The following is a 10,811-nucleotide window of genomic DNA, read 5'->3' as shown; positions in this document are numbered from 1 at the left end:
CGATCCCTTCCAGTATGCAGCGACCACTCCGAAACCCCCTCATTTTTACGTTCCATCCCTCCATACCCAGGCTCGGCAAACTAATCATGGAGACCACTTCCCACCTCATAGACTCTATAGTTATTTCTAAAGCACCCGCCCTAACTTCCTATCGACAGCCCAACTTACGATCCCTCCCAGTATGCAGCAACCAGTCCACAAAGCCTCAGACTTTGCTCCCTGGTACCACGCCGCGCGGCACTCCGACATGTCTTGCGTGCAAACACACCGGCCCTCCTTCCAACGTGCCAATGAGAATTCCTCCGGCCATTCAAAAGTGTCACAAATATTAGATAATGCTGCTCCCCACCTAATGAAGGCACATCTGAGATATGATAACGACCACTGTGCCCAGTTACGCCAAACCCTCAGCGTCGCTAAGACTCCTCAAGTCCCTTGACTCATTTTTCCCTTCACACTCATGCAAACTTGTTGACAAAATTCTGGAAGTCAACTCGTATCTCTATGCCTATGGTCTCACCTGTAAATCAAGGAAACTAGACACTCTCTTGCCCCTAAATGATGAGGCTGCCGTCCAACACAACGATGTCACCATACGAGACGATTTACCCTACACTGCCCCTGAACACGTTATCTTATCGAAAGGCCTGTCCTTCGTCCCTGCACTTCAAAGCCGACCTTACCCTTCTTTTGTTTTTACATGTGTGCAGCGAACAATTTTTCCGATGCCTACTTTTAGATGCCCACTTCACCCAGCATCCGTCTAACTTTAATCGCACCATGTTCGACACCATTAACCCAAAGACTAGTATCCGGACCCCGCTTCCCACCAAACACCCTGAAACTGAGAGTTCAATCAAAGCATGTCGTAGCATCATTGCCAACTCCTCTAGCAAACTAATCTTTAAATACCTGAACGCAACCCCACAAGAAGTTACCGCTCTAAAATCCCTACTAAACCGCACTAACCTCGTAACCATGCCAGCCGATAACGGTGGAAACGTGGTGGTCTGCACTCTGTAACGCCTACCCCTCCCTCAAGTTTACCTCACTGATATCGAAATGCGCTGTACACTTCCTAGACTTAAAAGTCACTGGTGACACACCTCTGTGCACTATAAACCCACTGACATCCGTAGCTACCTTCTTTATGCCTTGATCCATCCTAGATCCCAAATCAACTCTACTCCCTTAAAAAAATGTTACAAAAGCGGGGTGAATTCATGATTGAAAAGGTTTACTTCGACTTAACATAACAAATTAATAACAAAAGGTATAGACGTTTCGCCACCTACGCAGGTGGCATCTTCAGTATACACTGACACAAATGAGGTGAGGTCGATTAGTCTACTTATCACACACGTCCCCGTAAATGTCAGGTAGGGGGCCACAGTTGGTGTTGCACACCGGTGCGTCGCGGCGAATGAACCAGGACTCGAAGGATTTTCTTTGCCCCCACCTTGGTTCTGGGGCCAGCGTCGTCGCATTGTCCAGGTCAAAACTGTGTCCTGTCGTCCAGCAGTGTTCGACAAGTTCCGTCATGGACCGCGTGGCATGGGTGGCCTTGGCAACGTCCCTTTTGTGTTCTTGCAATCTCGTAGCCCTCTTTATGCCTGTTTCGCCGATGTAGGTCGCGTCACAATCCCCGCACTGCACTTTGTATACGACCCCACTCTGACCGTCTGCGGAGGTGCGGTCCTTCGGTTTCGGGAACACATTCGCCAAGGTATAATGTGGTTTAAAAACAGTTTGTACGCCCAGCGGGCGCAAAGCTCTCGGAACAGCATCTGACACGCCCTGGACATAGGGAATAGATACAATAGACGTTGCCCGCACTCGTGATTCACTCCCCCTTCCCCTCTGCATTCGCCTCTGGGTATCGTTAATAAACGTCCTGGGATAATTGCGCCGCTCCAACGTACAACCACATTTTCTACCTCTTGCAACCACATAGGTATCGAAACGTCTGTACCTTTTGTTATTAATTTGTTATGTTAAGTCGGAGTAAACCTTTTCAATCATCTATTCCCTCCTCAAAACTCCTTCGCCTCCAAAAATTTGCAGCGACGAAATCGATTTTCGTCTTTATGACGATGACCGCCTTCTTTACTGAACGTAATTAGCCACTCGACCTTCTGCGCAATGCGAGCAGTTGCTTCTACAACATTTCGTGGCACTGCTACTGCGACTCGCATCTTCCGAGTGCTCTAGTGGGGCATGTCGGGCTGCTTCAACAACGAGCCGAAGCAGCTTCTATGGATATGTGGCCCTTTTCTTTTTCACTCTTGTCAGCTCAGCTGCACATTACTGCTTGTGCCGGCCCTTACACCACTGCTTCGTCGGCCTGTTGTGGAACTCGTGGCATCATCACTGACATTGCCACTAGTCTCGGGTATCTTGGGGTCAATACCAGTGGCAGCCTTGATGCTGGCTATTGCACTGTCATTGTCAGCCTCACACAATTATTTTATTGCTGCTCTTCTAGAAGGTACCTCACACAGGTTGCTTTCTGCGATGCTTTCAGATTGCACGTCTGAAAACAAGTGAGGAGAATGTCACAAAAGTGGCCATGGCTGCAAGAAACTGCCACTTATTTAGAGACAGTGATCCCGGGAACTTGTAGATTTCTCTGTAATGTAGCCAGCTCACTTTGCCTACTTCTATGGTGGCCCCCGCAGCAGATGTTTTCTGGAACACGTTAATATCTTAGTAGAAACTGTGCAGCAACTGTATTCAATGTATAGATGCAATACCTTATTAAACAATTTTTAGGATGTTTTGGAATAAAATTGTTCACGTATTATGTAAACACACGAAACATATTTCGCTTTGAAGCAGTGCGGGATTATCCAACATCAAAGAAAGCTAGAAATAGAAACATTGAGACACTGACTTCACGCAGCATTTCTTTTTATTTCTTTTTGGAGAATGTCAATGGGAATGTAAAAGCCGGTAAGAAGTCATGGTGGGAATTGCCTATACTACGTTTATTACAACAACAGGGCATTTACAAAATTTGTACCACTTAAAGAAAAGTAACCACTTTTTGTCCTGTGGCATTCTTCCCAGAATCTCTACTTCGCGGCAGCCAAGTAAAGATTCAGCTAACTTCGCGAGGTGTTGCCAGAGCAACAAACGCGAAATTTAAAGCACAGCTAGGCGAAGTCAGCTAGTGTAAACCACGACCAAGCCGGTCGTGCAATGAACTCGTTCGAGGTACGCAGTACTCGTTCGAGGTACGCAGTGCTGCGACGACCCACACACACAAAACGAATACTAGACGGCCCTCCGCTCCGCTAATTGTTTCGCGTGCTCCTGTTGGTTATGCCCACCGTGAAAGTTATATCTCACCCAAAAATGTTCCTTGAGGTTTCGGTATTGTGATGGAGTGCGACGTATATCTTGAGGAAACGGAGGGCTTCTAAAATCGCCCGTAGGCCGGTGCAGAACCCGCCGTTCCGCTTCTGCTACCGAAGACATTCGAGGTGCTCGTCTCACATAGTTTGAGTACCGACGTCTCGAGGGACAGGTCGCCTTTTTTGTCGGCAGGCGGTTCTTCCTACATCGTAAGAACGCGTAAATGAGGAGCACATCGCAAGTGGAACCAACGAACCGGGAGCCGACCGAGGCGAGCACGCGACAGGTTCAGCGGTTCAGAGCCATTAGGCCTACTGGATAACTGGAGTCGGGAGTAGGTTAAACAATTAGGAACGTAAAGTGCGTGCGAAACACGCGTTAAAGAAATTATTTTCGTAATTAAAACGATGTAAAAATTGTTTCCGCAATATATGCCTGCTTTTTTTTAAAACAATCCCGTAATATGTGTCGAGCGCTGCCGTCGAGAGTACGCTTTGCGAGCCGTAAACGGGTTTGGGGAACTCTGTTTACCCGAAATGGCATTTAGGTTAAATGCCATTTGAGTTGCCGTGTAGCAGTGCCTAAATGACATTTACACTGAATGTCATTTGGCGTAAATGCCATTTTAGCTGCCGTCTGACAGGGGTATAACTAAAGAAACGATGAAAGTAGTGGTATTTCACTGTCGGCACGACACAACCACGAGGGTTCATGGCCTCCCACTTATGCTACAGCTCTCGCGTGTCTTCAAAGAGTCAGACTAGAGTCAAGCTCAACAGGGTCTTCTTTACCCGCTGATTTCTCCAAGCCCGTTCCCTCAGCTGTGGTTTCGTTAGATACTAGATAGGGACAGTGGGAATCTCGTTAATCCAGTCATGCGCGTCACTAATTTGATGACGAGGCATTTCGCTAGTACTAGAGATTTTCGCCGAAGGCGGTAGTAAAGAAAGACGACCCCAGTGTACGCCTTTTGGGGAGAAAGAAGGCTTGCCGGACAACAAGGGCAGTGCAGCAAGCTGCAACGTGATCGGCCTTCCCTACCCTTGAATCCGGCAAGAACCGTTAATACGTATTCCTGCCGGAACTTAAAGAAAACAAAAAAATACAAAAAAAAAATTGTTGGAGAGGTCCTCCAACAAGTGCAGGTGCTGGGGGAGAAAGGGGGAATGGGAGGATAAAAAAGGGGGGAAATGAAACCTCTCCTAGTCGCGTACGGCTAAAAGGACTGTAATAGTAAGGCAGGCGTGCAGGTCAGTGGGGGTCATTGGTGATGTGACCTGTTCTGGACAGGACACGACGCATAATGAAACGTTTTTTTTACAAGGATTTCGAAATCACCGACTTGCTGGAGTCTATCGAAGCTACAGCACTAATCGTGGAGTGCAAACCAAACGGTTGCCCCTAACTCCCACGAAATGTGAACCACCGTTCACAAGGCATCGTGTAGCCGTAGCTACTAAACAAATAAAAAAAGATAAAAAGAAACGTTTGCGGTTGATTTCTTAAAACTTAAAAACAAGAAGAGGGTTGCCAAACGAGGGCAGAAACTCGCGCCGCAATGCGGCAGAACAATTAACTTGAAAAAAATTCTTATTAAGCGTTAATTATGCGATGAATGCCTGAGGGCGCTCTTAACCAAATTCATGGGTGACTGCAAAACATTAATAAAAAAATGTCGAAAAAAAACGTAAAAAAAGGCAAAGGAAGAAAAGTTCTTCCCTGCTGCGAGTTGAAAAGAGGCGGTGAAATCCACGGGTGGAACGTACCGCCCTCTGTTAACGGCCGGCGCAACTAAACACAGTCGCATACACTCCCAGTTCGCGCGCAAAATTCGAACTGGAACCCAGCAAACTGCGGCACAAAAATGAAAAAAAAAAGAAATGGTAGTTAAACCACTGACTTCCGTGCGTCGTTCGATGCACAGAGGCTTAAAAAACACGTTCGGGGTAGGCACCAACGGTCCACTAGCGCTTAGCGCTATCTTTAGCAGCAACGAAAACCAGCGAACGTCGAGGGGTGAAGAAGGCTTCAGCGGCCGGCTGCTCACGCGTTTGAAGAGGTGCTGAATTGTTGCGCTGTGGACTTGTGACCTTCCCTAGAGCGGCAGGGGGTATCCGGTGTTGTGCGGGAGCTCGCGGAAGTCTCCGACGCGTGCAGACCTGTCCCAAGGTGCAAACATCGAGAAAGAGGCGCGCGAACGAAGCGCGGCCGAAGCGAAGCTGACTTCGACTGAAGTTTGTCATGGATGGATGGATGAATACGGCTGAGCCCTTTGGATCGGGCGGTAGCTTACGCCACCTAGCCATTTTGTTTTACCATTTAAGCTTAGAATATTTAAATGTGAAATCTACATTCACTCGGCAGTGCAAAGAAAGTGAGGCTATGAAACCCCCTTGCCATCAGTGAATAAGAAAATATCTAGTTTTCTCTCGATTTCTACCACCATTCACACGTGCATGGTCAACGCCACGTCAGCACCAAGCGGTGGCGTGCGAAAGCTTGTCCTTCAAAAAGCAACAAAAAATTACAACAGGGTTGCCAAATTAGGGCAGAAACTCGCCCCGCAAGGCGGCAGAAAAATTAACTTAAAACAAATTCTTACTAAGCGTGAACTATGCGAGAAATCCCAGAGGGCGATCTTCGGGGGGATTGAATTAACCGCTATTTATTTGTACCCTTTTCCTCATATATGGCTAAGAATTTTTCTGGAACAAACGAGTTGCATGCTCGCAGCTGCGCATACAGGTTGGGTGAGTCAGGTGGGCTTGGGCCACGGGCTGTTCGCCGCCGATCTCGAGATAGATCTTCTTCGCACTCTGTCCGCCGCTGCCGGAAGCGGCCAGCGGGCGGCGCGACATACGAGCCAGTGCATAAGTAGATTATAGTGGCTTACATAGCGCAGAATAAGCTCTGATTGCTGACTGAATTCGAAGCTCCAACCACGTTCTAAATTATCGAAAGTTCAGGGTGGGGCGGTGCGGCCGTTTGGACGAGCACATTTCGCATGACTTACAAAATTTGAATTGCAAACGTATACATAGCTGAAACAGGGCACGCGAGCGTTGGTTTGCAAAAACAAATTGTCTAATTTGTAGTGCTCGAGTCAAAGCTAGAAAATAAACAAACAAAAAAATATATAAATGAATCGGCAGTTTTGGGCTTCCTTTGTCCTATATCGGTCTGCTCTTCGTCTGAATACTGGTTTGCAAACTCGCCCCCAGGAGGTGTGAAAAACGCAAAAAAAGCCCAGAGAGAGGCTGGCGGCGAGCAGGATAACCAAGATAAATAATTATCTTAGTGAAATATATGAATGACAATGCAGTTCCACTTCGCATTAAGAAACAAGAAAAACTTATCCCTTCGTTAAAAATAAATTTTAATGCTGACGAATCTTTGCTTTATTATGTCGTCTGTTAATTCGTTCGCGTATCTCTGCTGGGTGCGGAAGACGCGTAGAGAGGAACTAAAAATGTCATGCCAATACAGGGCGTCTAGTCCCCCCCACCTTACCGAAAAAAAAAGTTAATTTTTGTTTTTACCGCGAAAATAAACTATGCATTGCCGAACGTTGATTCGCCTCCCAAATGTAGCGCGGGAGGTTCAAACTAGATGCCAAAGTTTCAGCACTGACCTTCAACTCATAAAGAAGTTAGAGATTTTCTGAAATTTTCATTTGTAAAATGACGACAAACCGAGCTCTCGATTACATGGAGATCTATGGCGCATGGCGCCAGTTAACGAAGGCACGGTCTAAGAAAAAATGGAGGAAGATAGGAACGGCGCGTCTCCCTCCCTTCTACTGACGCGCCCCCAGGCGGACAGTAGAAGAAGGGAGGAACGAGACGTATTCCCCCTTCTCCAGGCAGACGGGAGAAAGCTTTCGCCCCCATGGTTTCCCCCTCCGACTCATATTTCTGTTTCGTTTTTCGAGCACGTCGCACACATTGTTAAATAAATGTTAAGTTGATTGAGCTTCAGCGGCAGCGAAGGTCGCCTGTAATTCCGTCTTCTAGTACAATGATAGACGTGCTGCCCTGCGAAGTTCTTCAGAACAAACGCGTGTCCAAAAATTGGAAGGAAAAGGATGAGTTACATTGAGATGAGGAGAAACACAACGAACACGAATGGATGCAGGACACGCATTCTGACGTACGCCCTGACACACGGCTTGTCAGCACCTGTCCCGACTTCCCTATTCGGAAGTATGGCGCCGGGGGAAACCATAGCAAGGCGCTGCTGCAAAATGCTACGCTTCGAGATTTGGAGGCAAGTAAACTTCTTCAATCTCAACATCAGGAACATTTACAATGCCTTTTGTCACCAATCCGAGCCAAGTTGATGTACAACTACTTCATTGATATAGCGGATAGGCAGGGCGAGAGACAGTGGACTGCATGTAAAACATGCCGAAAAAGAAAAAGAGGATGAAGGACGAAAAAGATAGGTTCGTCAACAGGACCGATCTAATTATCCCACTGCGCCCATTCGTTTTCGTTGTATTTCTTCTCATCTCAATGTAACTCCTCCTTTTCCTTCAATTTTTGGTCACGCACTTGTTCTATAGAACTTCGCAGCGCAGCAAGTCTATCAATGTACAACCAACTAGCCCAATCCCGAGTCCAAGCTTTATTAATTCAAGTACGAACGTGTAGAACATTTCGGTCGCATTGAAGATTTTACCACTAATTTTATCAAACGAGCAAACAATGCCGCTAGAAACAGCGAAGTTCCGAAGCAGTGCCAGCAGCGCTACGTACACTGGGTAAGATGGCTGCCTCTGGATTGTGGGACCCACGCGGAACTACAGTAACGGAACCACGCGGAACTGTGTCGACGTTTTTTATGTTAGGGAAATCGCAGGAACTGCGTCCAAAGCAGGCAGGTTTTCATGCCGGCTGCCTGGGTGCCTTCCTCGCTGAGTTCGGTTCTGTTTTCCCGTGCCGAGTGCCAAACGGCGTTCAACGTGGGTCTGTAGTTCTGCGTGCCAGCAACATAGCAGCAACATCGTGATGGCAGTGTTGTGCATAGTGAACAGAAGACTGGAATTATCGCCGATGTGACCATGTGTTCGCGTATCAGTGGTGTAACAACAAGATAAGATCACGTAAAATGTCGGGCATTGAAGTCGCTGGTCGGGTTGTGATCGGAGGGGGAGGGTGTAGAAGGTTGACATTCCGCTTTACGTTAAAGAGTTTAAGACCACTCGAGGAATTAAGTGCAGTCGATCGTTGCCGGAAAAAATAAACATGCTGGGAATATCTTGTATTGCTTAGAAAGTCACCGAGAAATTCCGTACGTTCTAAACGACCAGTATAAAAGACGGAAACGCAGAGCTCGGGAGTAGTGATCGGGTTAGTGCGTTGATGTATTGATGTTTGTATGTGGGATGCATGCGTATGCGCGCGTGTACGTTCAGCTGATACTTGTAGTATGAGTAATGTCTTTACACGTGTGTTTAATAGAGGTTCCCCAAGATCCCGAAGCGCAATGGTGGCGTTAGAAAATATTTTTTTCTTTTATAACATGAATTGAACTGTACCTACCGTCACCTAGCCTAGCTACTTGCGATTACTCTGCTTGCCCTGCCATCTGGTGGCAAGCGATTTAGCCTCCTTATACGCTACTCGGCTACGAAATAATATCGTGTTACCGTGCTGCAATGAGCCAAGAGGCTGCTTCGGATTTGCTTTCTTTGTGAGCGGCTTTTGGTTTGTGGGCGAATGGTTTACCAATCCGTCATGTGCAGTTGACGCAGCGGTTGACGAAGAAATTGTGGCTCGAGGAATAGCAAAGGTAAGTGCTCGAACTTTGTGCCGGTTGTTTCCGTTTAACATCGCAGTGCTGACGATGAGATGACTGAGTGACTGCATGCTTTCCAAACGTAAGTCTCATTACCCGCAGGGGGAAGCCGGCTTCGGAAATAAATAGATTTCGCGGAAAGCTCGTGTTACGTTTTTATTTCTGTTCTCGTTAAGCCTTATTGAGCTCGACTTGCTCGATTCGTGGCCGCCATAATGAGATGCACGCGACGCAGGAACTTTTGCTCCCCTGCTTCAGGGACGAAAGTTTCTCCCTGTCTGAAGGAACATAATTGTCAAGAACGTTCCTTCTTTTAGGGAGGAGTAAAGACCATTCCATTTAGCGCTCTCAGGGCGGCACCATTTTGTTCGACAGCACCGCCCTCTCCATACATCCGGGAAATTCAGCGGGTTCGGCGGGGTAAAACGAGAGAGAGGGCACGCGCCCGACTCCGCTAGCAGACGACAAAACGGGAGGTTGCCATTCTCCCTCTTTGGGCTGTACCGGCGGGCTGTACGGAACATCGAACTCTCGCTCGTGGCTGTCGTTGTGAAGTGGTGGCGTTCTTAGAATAGTTATGGCTACTTCAAAATCAGCCTAGAGCTCTCTGTTGTAGTTCGGTAAATGATCAACTGAAATATCTTTTTTTCCGTTACTGAAGTCAGCCGGCAGTACTACCCTCAACTACTGCGTGTATTGCGGCAGGAGGGCACGTTTTTATTCATTATTTCAGACATCCACTCATGGTCGCTAAAGGACTACACCTGTACGAACTCTGTATAGTAAAAAAGGTACAGCCACCGGATTCACTTTTCTCCGGAGAGACTGGCCAGTCTGACACAGTTTTCCCTATATTTCTTTTTGTTTGCACGCAGATAACAGCGCAATTGGACTCTGTTAGTCTTTTTTATCTAGCATAGTAATACACGATAACTGGCATACCAAAATCTGCGCATCTGTGCTTGAAATTCCCAAAGTGACGCGATTTTAAACAGAGTTTGTACGTCAGCCGGATGCTAGGTACTGCCCACTCGGCGGAGCAGACGACATCCGGGCGAGAGGGGGAGGGCATTTTTTTTCTCTTTTTACCCTCTCTGCTATAACCCTAATGGAACGGTCTATACTGACCCTTTTTTCTAAGAGTGCAGGCGAAAATGGGCCGCCCCATGTTCCCGCTGAAAGTTCCGCAATATCACATAACCTTTGCAGAAGATAACGGTCAGTGCTGAAACTTTAGCATCTGGTTCGGAACTCTAGCACTCTATTTGGGCGCAGAATGAGCGTTCGGCAATGCATAGTTAATTTTTGCAATGAAAAAAAGTTTTTTTTTTCTGGTTTACGTTTTACTTTTGGGAAAAGAAAACCGTGTTTTTTCGGCCCAGGTAAGTTACCTAAGCATCACAGAAAGCTCAAACGTCGTGAGAACGTGATAGCGGTTGGGAAAGAACGCGGAAGTTTGAGAACTTGACGTTATCTTTATCAAAGGACAATTGAGAAAGACGAAAAGTTTCTCCGAGCCGAAGTCCACCTAAGCCTAACATCGCCAAAACAAGTAACACTGTGGGCTCTTTTAGCACCGATTTCAGTAATAAAAAAACTTGTCGGCAAAAATCAAAACAACAATCTTTTCTTGCTGAAAAGTGTTTTTCACTGAT

The sequence above is a fragment of the Ixodes scapularis genome, unplaced genomic scaffold, assembly GCF_016920785.2.
Source record: "Ixodes scapularis isolate PalLabHiFi unplaced genomic scaffold, ASM1692078v2 ptg001158l_1___fragment_5__unscaffolded, whole genome shotgun sequence".
Classification (NCBI taxonomy): Eukaryota; Metazoa; Arthropoda; class Arachnida; order Ixodida; family Ixodidae; genus Ixodes; species Ixodes scapularis.
Note: the sequence above shows the minus strand (reverse complement) of the source record.